The following is a 24,605-nucleotide window of genomic DNA, read 5'->3' as shown; positions in this document are numbered from 1 at the left end:
TTTAGGATTGTTGTGTGGTTCAAAACTCTGAGGTTCAAAAATTAGCCACTGAGAAATTAATATTGATTGACCATTAATCTGAATATCCTTCAATGTCTGTGGTTACTGCCCAAAAATGCACCAAAACATATTCACCAAACAAAAATGTGTTTTTTAATGTCAATAAAGAAGTGCCTGTGCATTGCATATAACCAGGTTACTTCAAATGGGGAGAAATAACTGCTGCCAAAATAACTGCTACCAATCACTGGAGCAATCATCTGGCTTTGAGACAGTTTGGACTGTTTACAGAACTACATAACTACATTTTTACAAGGACACTGTAAAAAAGAATTGTTGGTTTAACTTAAAGGTGCAATGTGTAAAATTTGGGAGGATCTATTGACAAAAATGCAATATAATATACATAACTATGTTTTCAGTGGTGTATGAAGACCTTACATATTGAACCGTTATGTTTTTATTACCTTAAAATGAGCCATTTATATCTACATACACTGCAGGTCCCTCCTCCATGTCAAGTCGTCATTATGCGCCGGCATGTTTCTACAGCAGCCCTAAACGGACAAACACTCTACAGAGTGCGTTTAGTCACTATATTGTTGTTCTTCTAAATCGCTAGTGTTTTTAGAGGCTTGCATCATCACTACGTTGAATATGCACTAAGAAGAAGTAGTAGCAGTAGTCGTCATCTGGTTTATTAGAAGCAGAGACCATTCTTTGTTAGAAGTAAGAAGAAACCTCATTGCTTGACTGGCTAACGTACTCTCTGCTGTCTCAGACGACAACATCTTTGACTTGTGTCAGCCAGACGGCCACCGTAGCTTCTCTATTTTGCTTTGAATGGGAGGGGTGAGTGCCGTTGGTTGCAGTTCGCAACCTCACCGCTAGATGCCGCTTTACACACTGCACCTTTAAAAAAGTAAGTTACCTGGTTGCCTTAAAATTTTGAGTTCATTGAAATTAAAAATTTGAGTTAATGCAATGAAGGCGATTGGTTTAATCAACAAAAACTCAAAACATTATGCTATCTGAACCACATTAATTATCTAAGTTGATTTGACAAAAGAAAAAAATTGATAATTTTTTATAGTGTTGGATTTTAACATATTAAATGTGCAATCAGTAAACTGTTGCTTATTTTTAACTGCCTATTTTGGACTTTACAGTAACACCACTGGATGCATGAAGTTTATTTTTGTTCTTTTTTTGTTCCTTATCATCTGGTAGAGACGAACATTCAGTTTGGACTGTTGCATAGTTTGGTACTTGTATGTTTATGCATAATAAAGCACCCTGAGCTCTGACTAAAAGTATTATATAAAAATTCCCTATTGTCATGTGATGTCAACATGGCAGCACCCATGAGGGGGCGACCAGCTCCATGTAGAACAAAACAGTTTGTTTTTAAAAGACTGGCAATACTGGTGTCATCTAATGAGACTGTAATAGGCCTAATGATATTGCTCAAAAGTACTGTTAGTAAACAAATGTTCTTTTCAATTCTCACTGCACCTTTAATTGTTTCACTTATTAACACACGCTGTAGAAACGCACAAGCCTAACCTGTTTTTACGAATGATGTAGGTGGCTCTCTCTCCCCACCCTCGGCACAGCAGCTGATGCTGATGCGAGTACACTCATTCTGACTCGCACATCCTGAGCGGAGATACTGTCACCCGCTCCTCCTTTATTCTCTTCATTGAACTTTGAGCAGCGCGTTCATACTGTAGTCAGCGGCGTTTCGTCTCGTTATTCTAAATGAAGATATGACAAGAGCAACCTCTCACGAAAGGAACTCATTACAATGATGGTGATCAATGGAGGAGACGTGCGCGGACACTAGATCAGTTTGATCTTTGCAGGACACATCCCAGAGGTTTTGAGTCTTAAGAGGAAGCGAAAACCGTGTCCATTCCCTATCCAGCTCAAACAGTGTCAAACGGGAACCGACGGGGTTTTGAAAGCAGGTCGTAGACTACTTCAGAGCAAAGAGAGGTGGATGAAGACTATTTTATTTAGAGATACATGCCAATACGCGAGCAGCGGATGAGAGAAACCTGTATTACAAGAGCTACTGAAGATCGCCGAAAGTCCATCCTTACCAAAAGGGGAAATTCAACTGACGGTGCGCTGCATTGAATTTGGAAGGTCAGTTGTCAACTTAACCTGAAGTCTATGTCATGTCGAAGTTTTGAATAACGGATATTTTAAATGGATAAGAAAGGCGCTGTGACTTCACACGCTGTAAACATAGCTATTTGGTTGGTTATACCAGACGCAGACAATAATTATATTTTAAAAAGGCATTTTATTTTATTTTACTGTAAAATATTAAGCTATAGAAAAAGTATAAAAGCGAGTTATTTTGTTTAAAAAGAAAACTTTTCACGGTACAATGTTGTTAAATGAAGTTAAGTAAAAGGTATTTAATGATTAGCCCAATTGAAATCATGCAGCACTCACAACACCAAGGTCAGGGTTGATTTCCAAAAAAAGCATGCAAATGTATAGGCCTGAATGCATTGTAATTTGCATCTGCCAAATGTGATGAAAGTTTTGGCCATAGGCTATTTAAGAAGACAAACCATCAAACCAAAGAAACTTCCATTTTATTTTAAAATGTTAGTTTCGAGTTTAGACATTGGGATGATTTATGTTACATTTATGTTTTTCAGTTCATGTTTACTGCATTACAGTGATAACACTTGTAAATAGCTACTAAAATCACCAAAAACTACCATTTCGTAATTCTTGAAACATGTCATTGTGTTCTGGCAATATTTTAGGCTACCTATAAGCCTACAGTTTTTATAGTACTATATTGTAGTCAAAACAATAATGTTTTTTTTTTTGATAGCCTATAGGACTATTTGAAGATCAAGTCTTTAACAACGTGTTAAAAAAAAAAAAAAAAACTAAAAGTTTCATGTTTTATCGACGCACAGGCCGATAAAACGACCGAAATAACTATTGCTATTGGTTACCTCCTCACCCGCGATTTCTGTTCGCGAGCGCCTACATTTAGCGCAGTTTGATTAATTTATAATAGTACTTTTGTAATTGATAAGGTGTGAAAATACTGTTGAAAGAGCCACTCATGCATTCTTTTAATCCATTTTTAGGCGTTTAAGGTTAGGGCATAATGTAGTAAACCACCACCACCACCACCACACCACACCACACCACACCAAATCCTGCTCTTCTGCCTAAGCTAACCTTGATTATAATTTGTTTAACATAGGCTATATTTCAGTTTATATGATAGCGTACAATGAAAATACAGAACTCAAATTCACAATTCTTAAAATAATACAGATGTAAGGATAAGTAGGCCTATAAAAAGCGCGCATGGTGACTCATTCATTAATGTTAGGCTGCACAACTTGTTTGAGTCGAGTCGCGTCGCGTCGCGTAGCACACAGCGATCAGTGAAATGACCGCCTCCGTTCTATCAGTGCTGATTAAGTTGTTTATTTGCGTTACAGTTTGGTCAGCGGGATAACAGCACATTACCGGGTCTCCTCAAACTGAAAAGCTAGTTGTCTGGCTGGAAACCTACTCGCCTTGGACGCGCTGGGGAAATAGATCCCCGTCATGAGCGACTAACACCATCGACAAACAACAACACACACCGGCGGGTAAACCGCACTGATCCCTGCGTGTAACCACCTGTTTCCAGCGCAGACCAACCGGTAAGCTCTGAACTTTACTGAGGGACAACACAAGAGAATACTGTTTGTATACGTCTCCAAAATGTTTATCTCTTCGTGTGCCGTTTGGGCGACCGCTATGCATAAAATCGCATTAGATATGAACGTGCTGCAGGGTTTTTTGGAAATCTTTTAGTCATAGAGTTCTCATGCTTTATAATCGAATCACCTTAATGTAGTTTAACCACTGAAAGGGGTTGAATGATTGTTAACCAAGAGCACAGAATCACAAACAAACGAGGTACTTTGAGGATCCAAATCCACTTTCATCTCTATGTGCGCGTACTCATCCTTTTCTTCTTCTCATCCTTTCATTCAGACTCTATCTCAGTCACCCATTCCCTCATCTCTCGCTCAGATTATTTTCCTGTAATCCAACGCACAGCTAAAGTCGCATTTGAACCTGCGTTACGCAATTGGTGACACTGGTGAGGATGTAGTTAGGCGCGCGCAACCTGCGTGTTTCGTGTGGAGCAAATCCCTCTTAAATTACAGATTATAGAGGAATGGGGAAAAAACGTGGCTTTGTGATGTGCTGGTTATACATTTAAAAAAAGGATTTTTTTTTGTTTCTTTTCTGTTATTGTTATGACTGAGAGCTTAATTGCTTCTTATTGTGATTCCTAAAATGTCTTGCTCAGGAATACCTTAGTCACAAATAATTTTCCAGTTATGCTAGATATTTTGTCCTTTGCGTGTCCTTGCTAGTAAACTGCCAACAATTCACAAACACAAAGAAAAATAATTTGACCAACACACCCAAACAAGCAGGGAGAGACATAATGTTTTAATGAGCAATTATACTGCCAGATGCCTCTCTGACCCTTGTTTGGTTAAAGGGAAATGCACCAGCCTAAGGAGATCTATGATGTGAGAGCTGTGATGTTAAAGGCAGCAGACTGGGGAAAATATAAGACTTTTTAAAGAGTTGGTTCACCCAAAAAATGAAATTTCTGTCATTAAGTGCTCACCCTCATGTCGTTCCAAACCTGTAACACCTTAGTTCATCTTCAGAACATAAATTAAGATATTTTTGATGAAATCCAAGAGGCTTTTTTTTAAATCTCCCATAGAAAGCAATTAAATTACCACATTCAAGGTTCAGAGAAGTAGTAAAGACATCGTTAAAATACTCAAGTTCTACGTCAGAACGCCGGCTCATTATTGGCCAGCTCCTGCGTCAGCATCACACATGTGTCGTGGTGCTCATGTGAACAGCGTCGGCCAATAATGAGCCAGCATTCGGCAGAGAAGAAATTGTTGAATAAAGTCTTTATTTTTGTTTTGTTTTTGCACACTAAAAGTATTCTCGTCGCTTCATAAAATTAAGGTTGAACCACTGTGGTCACATGGACTATTTTAACAATGTCTTTACTACTTTTCTGGACCTTGAACGTGGCCTTTTATCCCTCTAGAGGATTAAAACAACCTCTCGGATTTAATCAAAAATACGTTAATTTGTGTTCCGAAGATGAACGAAGGTCTTACGGGTTTGGAACGACAAAAATTTCATTTTTGGGTGAACTAACCCTTTAAGCACTCGAAAATAGTGGCTGACTCAGCAACTATAAGGCAGTGCTGAATGCCATTTGCGTCAGAATCTTTCTCCTTCAGACACTTGCTGAGACAGTTCAGCTACTGACGCAAAGTCAAGTGAATTGAACTCGAAAGGGAATGTCCCTGGTTACTCAACGTAACCTCAGTTCCCCTGAGATGAGTGAAGGAAACATTGTTTAAGCAGCCTTGTTACATAGCTCAGAGTGTCTTATGAGCTCCACTCTTTCTTCAGTCTGCAGATTCTGAGGTAATGGCTTTCAGAGCCACCTTATAGTCAGCTGCCGTTTTCGCACATTTGAACGCCATTGGCCAGTGTTCTTAAACTGGCGTGATTCAAGGCTTCAGTATTTTGGGAGAAAGAGTTTCCCCATAGCGTCAGCTACTGAGGCAATGTCTCTTTCCCTCATCTCAGGGAACCGATATTACGTTGAGTAACTGTAGACATTTCATTAGGAAATATGTAAATACAAGAAATAAAATTGTGCTTGTCTTCACATTAATGGGTTAGATGCATGTAGTATAACTAATACTAAACAATTTCAATTCAACCTGCTCTTTCGAAAAATTTGCCTCTACCTAAATTTTTTTTGCAAAACTCCAAACACATAGCCTACCTATACTTACAATTTGCCACAGTTTCCATCTGTAATGGCCACTAGTAGCAGTAAAACACCAACAACTTTTATTGTTGCTCACACAAATTATGATTACAGGGGCAGATTATTGATTAATAAAGACTTATTTTCGCATGGTTGCTTGAACAATACTATATTATGACCTCAAAACACTTTTACCATAGTGCATTATTTGTAAACTAATACTTTTATCGCCACTTACTGGATATTTTATTTCCAACCGCTACGATACATACAACAATCAATGTAATAAACATTGGCAGATTCAGGTTCATCTGTTTTGGATAAAACTGAACACGTTGTTAGCATCACTCACTGGACAATTCGCTTTGAAAGTGTTGTGAAGCATGTAAAAATCAAAGTAATGTTGTCACATGCACATCTTTCCAGTGAGCTTGGGTTGCTTGCAGTGGGTTAAAACATGTTTTCCAAATGAACGAAGGCTAAAAGTTTCTAAAGCCACTCTGCTATTTATTTGAGGCTAGACCCGCTTTTTCTGGTCCAGGTCACATTTTTTTATTAATATGGAGTGTAAGTGTGCCAGGAAATATGTCTTATTTGACCTGCGGGATTGGTGGTTGGACTGAGTGAGGGGAAGAGGTAATTAAAATAGATGGGTTGAGGAAATTGAGATTGGCTAAGAGAGGCTAACATTATGGAATCACTTGTCAAAACCAGCACTGTCATTAGTCATACCTATCTGTGCGATAACAGAGGCACAAGCAGGTTATGTGTGGTGACAACCTAGTGTTGTTGAATGTTATGTGTTTATAATAGAAACAGGAAGCACTCAGGTTTACTTATGGTTTTGATATAGGGTATCCAGTATGGTTCAAAGTGGAAAACAGAGCTGAAATATGCATGTATGATCCATATCTGATAGTATTCAAGCTGGTTTAATGACACACAGATATTTGTTTGTTTGTGGTATAGATTAAACCTAATTCTGCACCAAATCCCTCATTTAATTACTATTGACAGTTTAATAGCTTTTTCTATTCAAGCCCTGAAATCCAAAGGTTAAACGAGCATTTGCTGAAGATGTTTTATGATTGGAATTAGTTGTGGCGCTAAAAACCAAAGTTTGCGCCTCAAAGTGTTTGTTTATTACCTCAAAAACAACAACAAAAAAAGTCACAGTATATAAAAGAGTGGTAAGATCATTATTGTCTTGTGCAGAATTCATTGCCAGGGCAAACATCTTTACTCCCTCTGTGGATTATGATTTGACATGGTTCAAACTATTATTGATCATAGATGCTGGTGAGAGACATCACCTGACTCCTCAAACAGGAAAACTATAATTTATTTTTATTGATAGTTATTTTTATTAAAATTATTTTCAATTTAGGCTTTCATTTTATTTGTGTTATTTCAGTTCATTTTTTTAAATCAATATCTAAATAGTTTTTGTATATGATAATAAAATTGCTAGTTAATTTCTTTAGATCATTGATGTCTGTGTCATGTGGAATGGATGAAGGAGGGATGAATGCCAAAGTGAGAGATGATATCTGATTATCTGATGAGGAGAGACAGTCTCTCGCATGTCAGCTGATTAAAAAAAAGTGATGCGCAACATCTGCCTGAAGATGGAGTGAGCACGATAGAAGCATAGAAGTGTGAGAATGAGAGGTGTGAGGAAGTAATCCATGTATGAGGATGTGAAAGAGCAAGAAACGAAAGGGAGGATTTTTTTTTTTTTTTTTTTTTAGGTCAGATTTCTCCCAGAGGCTCTTGATGTTAGATACCACTCTCAGACACTCTGGAGAGGAAAATCTTTTGAATTGGGGACCTACATCTCTCTCTGACAAACTTTAAACAGCAACACATACCACTGAGACTGTAGAGGTGCATATAGTGACTGCCAAAAAAGAATTTGGACACTTAATAATGTATGAGTGTCATTACATTCAGGGTTTGAAATCAACATTTTCACTCACCAGCCAATTTGGCTACTAATTTTTAAAGTTACTGGTCATTCAGAACTTATACTATCCAAAACAAAAATATCAGAAATAAACTAGATTATCAAAATCACAGCGTAGATTTAAATATGTTTATTATAAAAACTGATTATGAATTATTGGATAGCTTTCCGTTTTATGACAGTCAATCATTGTTTGTCGATAACATGAAAGAGTAGTGCAACAAACAAAATTCTGTTACTTCTCTGATAAAACAGCACTTATTCTCTTGTACACTCCAAATATACACTTCAAATGGAAAGTATGTTGATTAGCAGAAAGATTAGCGGACAGGGTGTCAATTCATAAAATCATCAGATTCTTCCTCACAAAAGTCAGTGAACACAGCATATTGAAGCCTCTCCTCCATTGACATCCATTGAAAAAGCCAACCTGTTCTCAACCCCAAGGCCTCTGATAATAATGAAATATAAATAATTCTCCAAAATATCATGTCACAATGACAGAATTATACCCCATATAATTATAATTTCATGATGATAAAATTGGACCGTTCATGTCAGTATATGTGTTACAGTTTAAAGTCTAAAGATGAAGATAAGTCAGGAATTCCAAAATGAATGTTTTTAATAAGAAAATAAGCTCATATAATCTAGTACAACATAACACCGTGTTTACACACAAACAATAACTGACTGAGGAACCAAAGGTACTTAAATATACAGTGATAACGAAGTCAAATATGAACAGCTGTGATGATTAAATGAATATCCATGGTTACAAACAAGTGGCAGGAAACGTGAACAAAGACAACAGGAAATAATGACAAGCAAACTAAAAGTCTATGAAAATAAAACTAAACAAACAGCAGCAGGTGGCGTGCAGTGGTGTTCTGAAATAAGAAGGCAAAGTTCTCACTTTCTTTTTTTTTTTTTTCTTTTTTTCCAAATAAATCAAATGTAAATTCATGTCCCAGTTACATGTTGTCACATTTTCCTGGTTAAATAAACACTACATAAAAAAAAAAAAGAAACCAAATACAGTTTGATTTTGTATTTTTACATTGACAATGTTATTAATTTTCAAGTATAAATATCATCAAATATCATAAATATCAAAAACATTTTTACATTTATTCCAAAACAATAACTAAAAGAAGTAAATATATATTTTATTTGTAAACTGATGTTCAGCTGTTCTTTTTAATAGTCAATTTATTTTTGGATCATCAGTCATCGTGCTCGGCATTGCTCGGTAAACATTGGTCACAGACACAACCTTTAATTTCTCCAAGATGACTGCTCACTAAAAACCCCCCACAGTCATCATGTTTTCAGGCCATTTTCAGTTTGATTTTGATGTGACCGAAAGCAGTGATATCTAACTGAGTTCTTTACTTGCTTTTAAATTAGTCTTCCCATTAACGGCATCGTTTTGTTCACTCAGACTGATTCGCGAATGCGAAATGCACAAAAACAACAGGCAGGATTTATCGCCAATCATATCTAATTATATCCAATCATAGTGTGATGGAGGCATTGCCTCCTCTCACATGCCTTTCCTCCATTTATCCCCAATTACCCCCCACCAAACCCACCGCATGCTTTAGGGGGTCTGTTAAAACTTAGTGGGCTCAGGGGAGGCAAGAGAGACGCGGCATCCCTCTGTAACTTTACCTGCTGGTGTCACTGTTGGACAGTGTTACTTTAGAAAAACAAGTGATTTATACACTTTTGGCACGTTTTTTTCGCCGAAATTCGGCCAAAAGCATTGCAAGCCTGTGAACAGTGATTTGCAAGCGAAAACAACAGTTTAAAGAACTGCAAAACGGATCTGTATGTGTAAAAAAAAAAAAAAAAAAAAAAAAAAAAAAAAAAAAAAAAAAAAAAAAAAAAAAGTTGCAAATGTCTAAATGACTTGTTGTGTACGTACGGCAAAAAGGTCCCGAAATAACCTGATTTGTACAGTTCCGTCTTTCTTTTAGCTGTGCTTACAGTTTTGGCACGATTCTCTCACTCACTGAGTTTTGCAAGCGTGACGAGGAGGGCGGGTCCTTCTTGTAGGCAATCAAATCAGCTTCTCGCTGACTCTCGATTTACTCTCTTCTGATTGGTTAAATAATTTACAAACTGTAAGCACAGCTAAAAGAAAGACGGAACTGTACAAATCGGGTTATTTCGGGACCTTTTTGTCGTACGTACACAACGAGTCATTTAGATATTTGCAACAGTTTGTTTTTTACACATACAGATCCGTTTTGCAGTTCTTTAAACTGTTGTTTTCGCTTGCAAATCACTGTTCACAGGCTTGCAATGCTTTTGGCCGAATTTCGGCGAGGGGGGACAAAAAAAAAACAAAAAAAAAAGTGCCAAAAGTGTAAGCGCGGAAAAATGGAAGTCAGAAGAATACAGATCATATTTATTTTGCTTTAGCATAAAGCTGCAGTTTCACAATTCATGAGTTGCACTTACGAATAACAGTAAAATGCTGCAAATCATTTTTTTCTTACGTTTGAAATGTGATTTACACCTTTACAAATCTTCTCTTGCGCATGCAAATTTAATTTACGCTTACAATCTTGTGTACACTTCCACAAATATTACTTTGCGCATGCAATACTTTATGGCATCATTTTACCTTCATATTATGGTCACATTTTGTAATATTTGCTTTGTATTATTTTTGTAATATGGGTTATTTTCTCATTCAGTTTTTTTTTTTAAGGAGGCACTGCCTCCCTTGCCTCCTCTGAGGAGATGCCCCTGATGGATGGCAGATGTTTCTTGAAAACAGTTGGTTAACTGGCAGCATCAGAATAAAGATGCTAAAGGCCACTTTTGGCGTCTGTATAGTGATGTGCAAAAGTCTTGAATATGTGGCACTTTTCGGATGCCTAGGAAGTGAGAACGCCTTAAATGTGGTCCCTTCTCTTTGCCAGTGTTCTGGAATGTTATGCTGTGTTTTGCTAATGTTGGAGGTTCTGATGGCGATGGCATGCAAAGTGATAAAAAATAATCATAACCCACTAAACTGGCTAGTGAATTCATTGCATTACCTGCCACAGTTGACTTTTCATTTCACATATATAATTAATGTCAAACCCTGATCGCATTACATACAAAATATAAAGCCAAGTGACCGCAAACAAATGGTGCTAGAGCTTTTCTCAGAACTTTCTTTACTTTTATAGCCATCTTTGCAATGACTTTTAACCAGCTGGTGTCAAGGTGATTTTTAGTGAATAAGTCATCACATGTCCTGTAAATGAGTCATCAAATTTTCTATGAACTTGATTCACTAATATTAGACAGTCTGAACATGTTTGTTTTGTCCTAGTACAATATATCTATATGTGTTTTTTTCTGTTTATTTAAAATAAATGAGGCTACTTTATGGTCCTCTCAATGAATATTACAGATAGCCTCTTCAGTTTCTTTTGCCATGTTGTTCATATACTCAACATTTCTACTCTGCCAGATGCTGTCTGCCACAGCTCCAGATGTTTTTTTGCATCCTTTTGTTTATCTTAATGAAACATGATGTTCACAGACCTTTGCCACTGTGAGCCCAGATGTTAAACAACAAAAAAATATTGGTTTATAAAACTCTGAGCGAGATGCAGAGATTAAGTGTAAGAAATATCAAACAAGAAGAAGCAGAGATATGTTTATTTAAGAGAGGAATGGAGGAGACGACAAAGTGAAGTCAGGTGATGTTATGGGTTCAGCACTTGTAGCCACTGTCCCCTTGAGGACATTTTTGTTTGACACTAGCAAGCTGTGACTCTGAGCATTGAAGTCAGCATGCAGAAACCATGTGGGGCTGCAGGGATGAGAAACGCTCATAGTTAGATGCCACTTTGCAAACCGTGTGTGTATGTGTGTGAGTGAAGTATACCCTCCTACTGTCTGCTAATGTCACGCTGTCTGTTTGGCTGACGACGCTCAGCATGGCACAGGGCTGCTCTGCCTCAGTGCTGCGGGAACCATCCAACAGTGACTGCAGTTCCAGAGCTTTTACTCACAGAATTTGAAAGCCTCTGAGAGCTCTGAGGGGTTTTAAGGAACAGAGATGACTTGCTTCCGTGGAGAAGTTTTGAAAGTTGATCTAAAGTGACAGAGTTTTGAAGCTGAGGCTGACATCTCTTTCTCTGCTGGATTCTGAATGAGCTCATGAGTATTTTTAGATTTCGTTTGTAGATTTCCTGTTTACTTTTTTGGAAATAATATAAACAATATTTTTCTGCACATATTAGCATATATTTAATTAGAGTATGGAATTATGGCCCATTTATAATGGTACACTGTACCCACTTAAGCACACATACTTTGTCAGAATAAGCATCTGATAAACATATTTAAAAGTGCTTATTCATGTACATTCTAAATCATAAATGCTCTCCTGAAAGAAGCATAAGTGGAGTGGGGGCCATGTTTGACTTTTTGTGACATCGTTGCACAGCGATTTCTTAACTTATGAATATCAATTAGGCTGTGCTGGACAGCTATTCATTTAAAGTACTTAAAAGGTTAGTTCACCCAAAAATGAAAATTCTGTCATTAATTACTCACCCTCATGTTGTTCTACATCCATAAGGCCTTCGTTCATCTTCGGAACACAAATTGAGATATTTTTGATTAAATCCGATGGCTCAGCGAGGCCTGCATAGACAGCAATGGTACTTCCTCTCTCAAGATCCATAAAGGTACTTAAAACATATTTAAATCAGTTCATGTGAGTTCAATATTAATATTATAAAGCGACGAGAGTATTTTTTTTGTGCACCAAAGAAACAAAATAATGACTTTTTTAACAATATCTAGTGATGGGCGATTTCAAAACACTGCTCCGGAGCGTTATGAATCTTTTAAGTCGATTAGTGATTTGGATCGCGTGTCAAACCACCAAACTGCTAAAATCACGTGACTTTGGCGCTCCGAACCACTGATTCGATTTATAAAGCTCCAAAGCTTCATGAAGCAGTGTTTTGAAATCAGCCATCATTAGATATTGTTAAAAAGTCGTTTTGTTTTTTTGGCGCACAAAAAATATTCTCATCGCTTTATGCGTCGGGCTGAAACTACCAAAAAACACTTATGTCACGCCTGGCGTTGCATTGTGCCGGGTGTATGATAGGGCCCAAAGTCTTTATTAATCGATAATCAGCCCTGTTTGTGTGAAACAAAATAAAAGTTGTTGGTGTTTTACTGCCACTTATAGTGTTCATTTCAGCTTGAAACTTTCAACTGGAAACCGTATAGGTACTGAACACTTTTTATGGTTTTGTTATTGGTTGGACAAACAAACAGCTCTGTCACTAGAAGCTAATGTCACCAAGACAAATTCCTTGTGAGTGTAAGCATACTTGGCAACAAATCTCATTCTGATTCTGATAGTCCACCACCAAACTCATGCTACTGGCTTAGCCAATATTGTATTTTCAGATGAATCATTGTACAACTGACTACACCAGTTGTCTCTTCATATTAAGCTAGTATAAAAGAAAGTACATAGACACGTCATTTTAATATCAGCCAACTAAGAGATGAAAGTGTGGAGGACTCACTGACAAACATGACAATATACCATATGTGTGCAATCAGGGTTAGTTAACAATTAACACTAGTCATGTCCATATGTGTGTGTCTAACAGATGGGAGATTTTCAGTCTCAAATGCAAGAAATAGCATTATCAAAAGTGGCATTTAGCACTGCATGCTGCTTTTCATCAGCAGCAGCAGCACAATCAGCATTTGAAATTACTATTTTCAGAGAGGAAGCCACTGTATTCTGCCCTTAGCCCATTTCACACATTGTGATAGTCTTTATTAAAACCAGATACTAAGATATGATGAATGGTAAGTGCTGCACTAATCATTTTTTTTTTTAAAGTGAGCTTGATATTTTCACAGAGAATGTCATCATTGCAAATAGGCTACATTCAACATTGGTTTTTATCTTTTTATATACTGTGTGCGTATAGTTTGTTTTTATTAGGCCACACTGACCAGAAAATCTCTTGATAGATTGATTGTTTTCTTCACAACAGGGCTCATTTCTTTATATCAGCAATATCAGAACATGTATTTTTGTCTTTTTCTGTCTTCCCTTTCCCTTTGTCTCTTTCTCTCTTTCACTTCCCCCTCATTCTTGTGTTGTTGTGTTCCATTCTGTTCTGTTGTTCGTGGTTGTATTGATACAGTTGTTAATTAGAAGCAGTGAGGTTTAATTATTTAGGCTCAGTAATTAGATCCTTCCCTGTATATCAGCATACTTGGATTTTACTCTTATGTACAGTGTCAGTCTTGGGTGTTAAGGTGTCATCTGTTACCTCAGAGGTGTTTCTGAACAGATGCAGCTTGCTGGATGTGCCCTGAGTGTGTTTACATCTGGCAGAGTGTTGTTTTGCTTTCTTTTTGGCTGGCAGCCTATATAAGTGTGAGTATATATGAATGTCTAAGTTTGTTCAGGTGTGTGCGCGTGCGCGCGTGCGTGTGTGTGTGTGTGTGTGTGTGGTGAAATGGAAAATTGCATGATTAATTTATTCAGGGACAAGAAGCTGTGCAGTCCTGTGTAGTCTCATTTGGTCAGCCGAGAGATTCATTGCACGTGGTGGAAAGAATATAAGTAAAAGATGATATACAGTCAGGACATTATCATAAAATAAACATCAGTGTGATCATGATACAAAGCTACCAACCAAATAATTGTATACATTACCATTCAAAGGGTCAGTAAGAGTTTTTTTTTTTTTTTTTTTTTTATTCAGCAAGGATGCATTAATTGATCAAAAGTGACAGTAAAGTCTTTTACATTGTTACAGCAAAATATTTTTCGAGTAAATGCAGTTCCTTTGAACTTTCTATTCATCAAAGTATCTAGTAAAAAATGTATCACAATTTCCGCAATAAAATTAAGCAGCAACTGTTTTGTATTGCATTGATAATAATATGAATTGTTTCTTTAGCAATAAATCAGATATTAAAATGATTTCTGAAGGATCATGTGACACTGAAGACTGGAGTAATGATGCTGAAAATTCAGCTTTGTCATCACAGGAATAAATTACTTTTTAATATATTAAAATAGAAAACATATTTCTCAATATTATTGTTACTGCATTTTTGATTAAATAAATGCAGCCTTGGTTAGCATAAGAGGCTTCTTTTAAAAACATTAAAGTTGTCCTTGATTATGATTTCACTTTTTTTTTTTTTTTTTTTTTTTTAAACTTTAGTTAGTGTGTAATGTTGTTGTTTGAGCATAAACAACATCTGCAAAGTTACGATGCTCAAAGTTCAATGCAAAAAAAAATATTTTCTTTTACAGAAATCGCTTTTTAAGGACTACAACAAACGGCTGGTAGGGACTACACTGAGCTTCTTCCCGGGTTGGCAATATTACAAACCTCAAAATTTACATAAACCCTGCCCCCGGGAATCAGGCAACATAGGCTGAACACCGTTACTGACTATTGTCATTTTGGCTGCGTGAGTTTCTCCAGCTTTGTTGTTGTTGAGCAACCGAAGCTGTTAAAGCTCTGCCCTCTTCTGGAAAGCGGGCCGGGAGCAGCAGCTCATTTGCATTTAAATGGACACACACAAAAACAGCGTGTTTTTGCTCACACCCCAATAGGGGAAAATTTGACAAGCTATAATATATTATCTGTGTATTTTGAGCTGAAACTTCAGACACATTCTGGGGACACCAGAGACTACATCTTGTAAAAGGGGCATTATAGGTCCCCTTTTAAAAAAAAAAAAAAAAAAAAAAGATCAAACCCAAACTTTTTAACGGTAGTGTACATATTGTTTTGAGTCAGAATTATTTTAAAATGTGAGCAGAAAGAGACAGCAAAGTTATACAAAAGTCATGATGACAGCACAGTGTAGGTGATAACTGCCAAGGATAATATTAAATATAGTCAAATATACATTTTAGCGGTTATTGAAAAGATAATTTTCCTCTAGTCAGATTTATTTAACACTGTAACTGTAATCCATTTGTAAAGATGAGAGGTATTCATCTAACCCATTTGACAGGTTTTTCTCAGATGGTTTCTAGGATCTCCCTCTGTTTAGTTAGCACATTTATCATTATGTGTAGGGTCTTGTCAAACAGTTTCTTTAGAACGATGGGACATAAGAAGGTCAACGTTGGTCCAGAAAAATTATACTGCACCTTCAATAAATTCTTCTACCCATGAGTACATTGGTCCAGCTTACTTTCTTTTATGCAGCACTATAAATCTAATACAGTGCCAGCCAGCCAAAAACCAAAAGACCTAAGAATACAATGTAGTGACATTGATTAAATATTAGGTATGAGTTTCTTTGCCAATAGGCTGATAATAATGACATCTGGTTAAAGAGCATATTATTGTATGTTCGGTGAATCGAAGATGAATCCTGTCAAATGAAACTCAAGTCAATAAACGTTGAGTGTACATTGAAGAGCTGGCGTGATCATTGAATCGAAGGCAGTGATACTCATGTGGAAACAGAGTAACAGCTTGTCTCCTTTAGCTCTCCCTGGAGCTATTAAAAATGTCAGTGGGATTAGTATTAATATAATGATCGAATGAGAGGATGACGTTAAGCCTTGTTTTGTGATTGCTGTTTTGGGATTGATTTACAGAGTTAGGTCACTGAGCCAGTCATTTCATTTTCAATACCTTGCCCTTTTTGTTCATGCGCAGAAAAATTGAGATGCGAATGGGGGAGCAGTGCTTGGGGACGGACTGAGAGAGAGTAATAGTGTGTACGCTTATTTTAAGGGCACCGTGAAGCCATAACCTTTGCTGTTTCCCTGATTAATATGCTACGAAAAGGTAAAGGCTGTAAACTTCTGGCATCTCGGCGCTGTCAGTTCCCCTCCAGCTGCTAATTGATGAGCTCGTATCCGTGTGGAAGTTTGGCCATCAGTGATCTTCTGTGAGCCAAGACACGGGAATGTGGCCCGTACACTTCATCAGTCAGAGGACCGCTGAATTACTGCTGCTCAGGGTGAGATGCTGTAAATACAGCCCAGAGTTACTGGATATTATCACACAGCCCTTTGGAACACTTGATTCTGATTAGTTAATTGTGACATTCTGTGGTCAAGTATTTTTGTATAATAAACACTAAACTGTTTAAGTAATAGATGCATGTTGGTACCATGTCATTATCAGCCATTAGTAGAGACTTTTAATTTAAAGCTACAATATGTTGATTTTTCACCGCTAGAAGTCGCCTATTCAAAACAAGCTTGATGATGCCGAGTTTGAGCGCGGATTCTTGGGAGATGTCGTCTTCACCTCACAGTCAGTGGAAAAGAATCGGGATGGGACTCGGGCAGAAATCATATTCATGGATGAGATTATTAACGTTACTGTAGTATGAAGCAGAGCAGGGCGAGTGCTGTTGGAGCTGAACGAGGCCGCTGGAATGAGAGACGAACGTGACACACACCTCGCGAGCAGTGGAGCTCTTATTATGCCGCTTCCGCTTCTTCCGGTCAAGCGTATGAGGTAACACAACGCTGATTATCATATTAGAGATATTTGACTGTGTTGAAAATGATGTTATGACATTACTCTGGCGTTCGCTCGCCGGTTGCTGTGAGAGACTTGTTGCACACTGCAGTAAGAGAGACCGATTTTAGAATATCATATTAATAAATGCTGGGTGGCCTGTGTTGATAAATGGCATGCAATTAATTTTAAAACATATTGTATGATGGAGAAAATGCTTTATTAGCCATTTGACAAAATGATTTTTCTCTGAGGCATGGTAAAAGCATGGTACTCTCAGAAAATCAAGAAAACTAGATTTAAACAATAAGACTAAACGTGTTGAGCTATATAACAATAATTCATTTTCTGTCTATAAATGTAACCAAACAGTTGTTCCCATGTCTAATAAAACATGTAATGTATTAAAGCATCTTTGGTGTTTCCATGGTTTCTACAAGATACAACCGGAAACTGAGGGTAATGTGGATATGACTCCCGGACACGTCCTGTATCCTTGGTTAAAATCACGATTTTTCTCACGATTTGCATTTGGGATATTGTAAGTACTCAACTGAACAAAATATATAACACTGGCCTAGCGGTTTTTGGATATTTTACTGCAAAAATTGTACATATTGTGCCTTTAACAGCCATACTGGCTTTATATGAAATGGTGCATGCTCATTCCCATATTTTTACATTTAAATCACATTAGCCGTCAATGCTCACTTAAAGTTAATCTTTACAAATCTCAAAAATAATATGAATTGTGCATACTGGACATTTCAATGTTGCCATGCCTAAATTTATTCAGACAAAATAGTATAGAATTTCAAGATTGGCCATTTATTGGTTATCGGCCATATCATAAAATAATTGACTTATGGGTATCAGCCAGAATTTTAATATCATTGCATCTCTAATTAACTAACTAATTGTCCCAGGCAACTGATTTTTCTACTTTGTTGTGTTAGTTTCTTCTCATGTCACTAGTCTCTTTCTTCTCACATAATAAAATCATTTCAATTCAAATTAATATTTAATGTCCATTTACTTATTTGGTAAGTAGTCGTGTAATAAGTGGCTTACTAAGCTTCAAGAAAGATTACCAGCTGGAATGATGGCTGAGGATCTGATGAGAAATCAGGCTTGGCTTTTTGAGTAGGACTAAATTAAAATGGGATGAGGCTGCTTTATCTCCTCTAAATTTGACACCTTCTCTCTCACTCTCATTCGATGTTATTTTCTCCATCACTTTCATTTTTACACCCCATGTCTTTTTAAAGATTGTCTTTTTAGCACTCACTCTCTCACATTTTTCTTTTTCGAATATTGGCATCATTGCAACACCCTCAGCTCCTGACTTAATCTCTTAACCTGTCTCTTCTGTTGAATTTCAGGACACCTTTCCTCACACTACCATTATAATGTCATTCTCACCGTTCACACATCCTTCACTTCTCTCTTAGCGATCATGTGTGTTGAAATTTACAAGGACAATTGTTTATCAATATTGTAATATGCCTTCAGGACTGTTCTAGCACCTGTTGTTAGCTGGAACATTAAGACTGCGACAGATCAATTGTCTTATCGGCCGTGAATGATGCAGAGAGACCACAAGAATAATGGGGTTTCAGCAGTAGCGGCTAAATGACTGGTCTCAATGTAATCAATTCAACACTGTAGTTTGAGAACTGTTTAATACCATTGAACTGGGAGACACTGTGTTTTACAGGTGCTGGTCATATAATTAGAATATCATCCAAAAGTTCATTTTTTTTATTATAAATTATTTTTAAAAATGAAACTTTCATATATTCTAGATTCCCCACATGTAAAGTAAAACATTTCAAAAGTTTTTTTTTTTTAATTTTGATGATTAGAGCGTACAGCTCATGAAAGTCCAAAATCCAGTATTTCAAAATATTAGAATATTTCCTAAGATCAATCAAAAAATGGATTTGCAAAACAGAAAAGTTCAAGTTCTTTAAAGTATGTTCTTTTGTGCATTCAATACTTGATCGGCAGGACATATTACAGCAAATGACTTGCTCCTAGCACAAATTACTGCATCAGTGAAGTGTGGCATGGAAGTGATCAGCCTGTGGCACTGCTGAGGCACTATTGAGCCTTCAGATCATCTGTATATTGTTGGATCGACTGTTTCTCATCTTTCTCTTGAAAATATCCCATAGATTTAGGTCAGGCATATTGGCTGGCCAATAAAGCACAGTAATATCATGGTCAGCAAACCACTTGGAAGTGGTTTTTGCACTGTGGGCAGATGCTAAAGTCCTGCTGGAAAAGGAAATCAGCATCTCCATAAAGCTTGTCAGCAGATGGAAGCATAAAGTGCTCCAAAATCTCCTGGAAGATGGCTGCATTGACTTTGCACTTGATAAAACACAATGGACCAACACCAGCAGACATCACGGCCCCCCCAAATCATTACTGACTTCAGAAACTTCACACTAGACTTCAAGCAGCTTGGATTCTGTGCCTCTCCAGTCTTCCTTCAGACTCTGGGACCATGATTTCAACATGAAATGCAAAATTTACTTTTATCTGAAAAGAGGACTTTTGACCACTGTTCACTGTCCAGTTCTTTTTCTCCTTAGCCCAGGTAAGATGCTTCTGTTTCTGGTTCAGAAGTGGCTTGGTAGTCCTTTTCCTGAAGATGTCTGAGTGTGGTGACTCTTGATGCGCTGACTCCGGCTTCATTCTACTCATTGTGAAGCTCTCCCAAGTGTTTGAATTGGCTTTACTTGACAGTATTCTCAAGCTTGCGGTCATCCCTGTTGCTTGTGCACCTTTGCCTACCCAATTTCTTCCTTCCAGTCAACTTTGCATTTAATATGCTTTGATACATCACTCTGTAAACAGCCACCCCATTCAGTAATGACCTTCTGTGACTTACTCTTTTTGTGGAGGGTGTCAATGATTGTCTCCTGGACCATTGCCAAGTCAGCAGTCTTCCCCATTAGTGTGGTTTCAAAGAACAAGAGATACCCGGAATTTATACTGTAGGGATGGTCATTTAATGAAACTCAAATGTAAATATTCTAATATTTTGAGATACTGGATTTTGGACTTTCATTAGCTGTACGCTCTAATCAACAAATTAAAAAAAAAAAACTTTTGAAATGTTTTACTTTACATGTAGGGAATCTAGAATATATGAAAGTTTCATTTTTTAAAATAATTTACAATAAAAAAATGAACTTTTTCACGATATTCTAATTATATGACCAGCACCTGTATATACAGTGATTCAGTATATAAATATTCTATTTTTAATCCTGCTTGACCGAATTATGAAATTTGCAGGACAATATCATAAGCAGGGGCTCTCACAACCGCCAACCTTAAACACACCTGGACAAGATAACCAAGGTCTTCAGGATTTCTAGGCTGCGTCCGAAAGCTTAAAAATGCTGCCTTTAGAGGCATTCCAAGGTAGGAAGGCATTGAGGCCGAATCCAGTGAATCTGAACGATTTTAAAAGGGAGCATAGATGTATCCTTCACTGTGTTTGATATCCCACAATCCTGTGCGTTCCATTCTGTGACAGTTAAGCTAAAAATAAAGATGGCATCTGAAAGTTGCGATTGGTGGTCAGTTTGCGTATAAATGTATGTTTTTGACATTTTCCACTTTTAATGTCATTTCTACTGAGAAATTAGTATCGTAGTAATTAAATATTCGCTAAGTTATCATCAAAGCTCTATTTTGTTGTGGATCATTAAACTGATGTGCTGCCTCAGAAGTCTATCCGAAATCAATTTCATGTGGTGCCTTCGTGCGCAAACGCTGCCTGCGGTGTTGCGAGGCAACAATTCAGCTGTCTAAACTTTCGGACGCAGCCTTAGAAAGTTATAGGCAGGTGATTTTGATCAAGGTAGGAGCTAAACTGAAAAGTGGACATCGAGGGCCAAAGTGGAGACACCCACATGCAGTGGATCCCCCCAAAACATATTTACACATAAAGAAACATATTTACACAATATGCTTTATCTTGTAATGGAATATTTTGTATTATTAGCCCCCACAAAAAATTAATTCAGTCCATTTAGAAATAAGTCTGTCTGGAAAGTATTGTGAAGAAGATAAAAATGTCTGAAGGTTTATAAATCCAGATTATGCTTCTCTGCTGTGCATTGCCAATGTGAACATAGAATGGACTGCACTGTTTAAACTGAGGCTTTTGATGTAACTATTGGTTTTCAATTTCAAGGGCACACACACACGCATTTGCAGTACACTCTCCTGCTGAGCGGCCAGCTGCTTGTTTTGTTAGTAGTGGGCTGTCTGGTTCTGAGCTTGCTGTTCCTGTCCAACAGGCTCCAGGATTCAGCTGCTTCTGAAGGTCACCATGCATAAATTTACTGTATACTGTATCTACTAAGATCAGTCTGTGTGTAGAGGTCAGAGAACTTGAGCTGCTCTGACTGCTGATATGTTCCCTGCTGGGATCCAAATGACTGTGAACATCATTTACCTTCTGCAGACTTACTCGTGATCCACTGCTGAGTTATTCTGAGACTGCTGTAACAAATGAGAAGTTATGTAATATGTGAAAATAAGGGGAAAACAATAATACAGAACCACAAATTCTTGGACAAATCCCTTCTAGAAATCACAAGATTTCAAAACGGCATGGTTTACAGTTCGCTATAATAGAAAAAACTCAACAATTATGACACGATTTTTTCCACTGTGTCAAGGTACCAGTTCTGGAGCCGGTGCTCAATCTGGAACAGTTTCATACAAGGGATCAAAGATTGGCTCGACCTTCTGGTAGATGCCACAATTACACCATCTAACACTTTAAAGGATTAGGTCACTTTAAAATGAAAATTACCCCAAGCTTTACTTGCCTTCAAGCCATTCTAGGTGTATATGACTTTCTTGTCTCTGATGAACACAATCTGAGTTGTATTAATAAAAATCCATCATAAACATACTCCACATGGCTCCGGGGGGTTAATAAAGGCCTCCTGATGTGAAGCGATGCATTTGTGTAAGAAAAATATCCATATTTAACATATTATAAAGTAAAATATCTAGCTTCCGCTATTAGGACATAGCGTAAGCGTTTTGAACTGCGAGAGGCATTACACTTTCTTGAATACAGAGGCAGAACTGCCATTATAAAGCTCTGATGCATCAGGATATTTATTAATATTTCTCAGATTGTGTTCATCAGAAAGAAGAAAGTCATATACACCTAGGATGGCTTGAGGGTGAGTAAAGCTTGGGGTATTTTTCATTTTAAAATGAACTAATCCTTTAACATATATTTCCAATTTCAAATAGACACTGAATTAAATTACTTGTTAAAAAATGTTCTCAAAACTTGTAATTTTTCTGGATTTATATGGATTTTTATATTTTCTGACTTAAGCTAGCCAATAACTGGTCACTGCGTATTTCAGAGTGAAGCATGGCAGTGTGTTATTTTTACATGCAAGCAACTCATTAGCCTATACTAATCACATTATTATTTTTAATATTTGTTTTTATTAAATACTTTTATTAAATACACAAAGTTTAATTTACTAAAATAAAAAAAGATTTTTTTTTTACAGTGTTTACAGATCCCCTGACAGTGGATTATCTAGATGGCACCAATACCAGGACCAATTCACTCTTTCTGTCATTTTTCATGACTATTTTATTTATTTTATTCTCTGTCTGTTTTGTCTTGTTCTCTGTCTGTCAGTTCACTTTTCTACAATGCTTCATGTCCTGCGGCGCCCTTTCTTCTCCTGTTGCCCTTTTTACACTTCGTCTCCCTCTCTGCCTCTGTGTATTTGCTTGTAGTATGCACTGCGGTGCTTTCATACGTGAGTGGACATGTTCTAAGAGGGCATCGTCAGCGTAGCACACACAGGTGCATCTACACACACACACACACACACACATGCACACTTCCATTAATAACAGTTTAGGCTTCTATTTTGAGTGCTCATTTACAGTGAGAATGAAAGTCATGACCATGAAGACATTTATCTCTTGTCCAATCTTATGTTACAGCATTTCCCACAACAATTACCAGCCAGCATTTACATCTATTTAACATGCATGGCCACGGCACCCACGCAAGACAACCACTGGCCATCATCATTAGCTGCCAAGCATGCAATTAGCTAATTATGAAATATAATAGCCTGCTTCTTTCAGCACATCTGACTGTGAGACTGATGGGCTGAGTCCTTTATCTTAAGTTTTAGAGAGATATATTATGAACTACACAGTGGTTACATTTGGTCTCCATTGCCCATAAATCCCTATTATGGATGTACTTCTCTCCGCCCCATTGGTTTTGCCTTTAGAAGTCAGCAGGGATCACAGTCAGTAACAGTGAGTCTCTGTAAAACATTTTAGAGAACAATGATGAAGTATACATATTTGGTGTGTTTTTCATGGATGAATAAAAATCTAACATTTGACTACTTTGTTGTTTCGAATAGCTGATGTTTTTGGCTCCTGAGAATGTGAATTTGAGCATTGTTCACGCTGAAGAGATGCTGCATAGCAAATTTCAAGTTTGTTTATCATATTTTCAAACAAAATGATAAACAGCAAGTAAAGATAATTTAACTTTAGCAACAATAATGCCAACAAGTATGAATATGTCACAACAGCTGTCGTGTTTTTTGAAAGGGCACCAGTAGTGACAGTCCTGCCTCATTTGCCCTTGGTGAGAAATGTTGTGTAGAAACCATCCTACATTTGATCTTACGATCATTTCTCAAATGTGTGTACATGTAATTCATGGTGTTTACGCCTCTCTTCTAGATGTAAAATCTATAAATCTCAAATGATCTTGAAATTGCGTGCAGCTGAATGGTTTCAAATCTATGCCTGGTAAACACTGCTTAATGTCATTTTGACATATAAAAGTGCACCAGTCAACGTCCAAATCCTTTACTTGATAATGACGAGTGGCAAGAATTGCTTAGATTTCCAAATACCTGCTGTACTCCGACTCTCTGCCTCAAGGAAATGTGCGAATGACTTACAACCTGACATGGCACTAAGCACTTTGCACATCAAAGACCATTTTAATAAATGTGAACCTTGCCATGGATTTTACAGTATACGCACACTCTTATTTCAAATCTGTGCGTACACACATTTTATAAATGAGGCCCATGATATGTCCAAAGGGAAAAAAGTACTTTTGACTACTGTTGTTCTTTATACAAATGTTTGTTGGGGACTGTGGTAGAGTTTAGAATAAAAGAGGACCAGGGTTCAAATCACAGAGTTT

At 37.2% G+C, this 24,605-nt stretch overlaps 1 protein-coding gene across 2 annotated transcripts in view; it reads left to right on the top strand.

The window, feature by feature from the left end:
* The first annotated feature begins 1,572 nt into the window (after window positions 1-1,572).
* slc8a4b (solute carrier family 8 member 4b) overlaps window positions 1,573-24,605 on the top strand; it is a 71,428-nt gene continuing 48,395 nt past the window's right edge. Inside the window, exons 1-2 of one of the 2 annotated variants that reach the window (XM_051900593.1) lie at window positions 1,573-2,151; window positions 3,489-3,695. The gene's annotated coding sequence lies outside the window, so the exon portion shown is untranslated. The remainder of the gene's footprint in view (window positions 2,152-3,488; window positions 3,696-24,605) is intronic. The other variant, XM_051900594.1, reaches the window with a different exon arrangement.

Source organism: Ctenopharyngodon idella, chromosome 7 (assembly GCF_019924925.1).
Source record: "Ctenopharyngodon idella isolate HZGC_01 chromosome 7, HZGC01, whole genome shotgun sequence".
Taxonomy (NCBI): domain Eukaryota; kingdom Metazoa; phylum Chordata; class Actinopteri; order Cypriniformes; family Xenocyprididae; genus Ctenopharyngodon; species Ctenopharyngodon idella.
The sequence above is the reverse complement of the archived record's forward strand: the minus strand, read 5'-3'. Positions and strand labels throughout refer to the sequence as shown.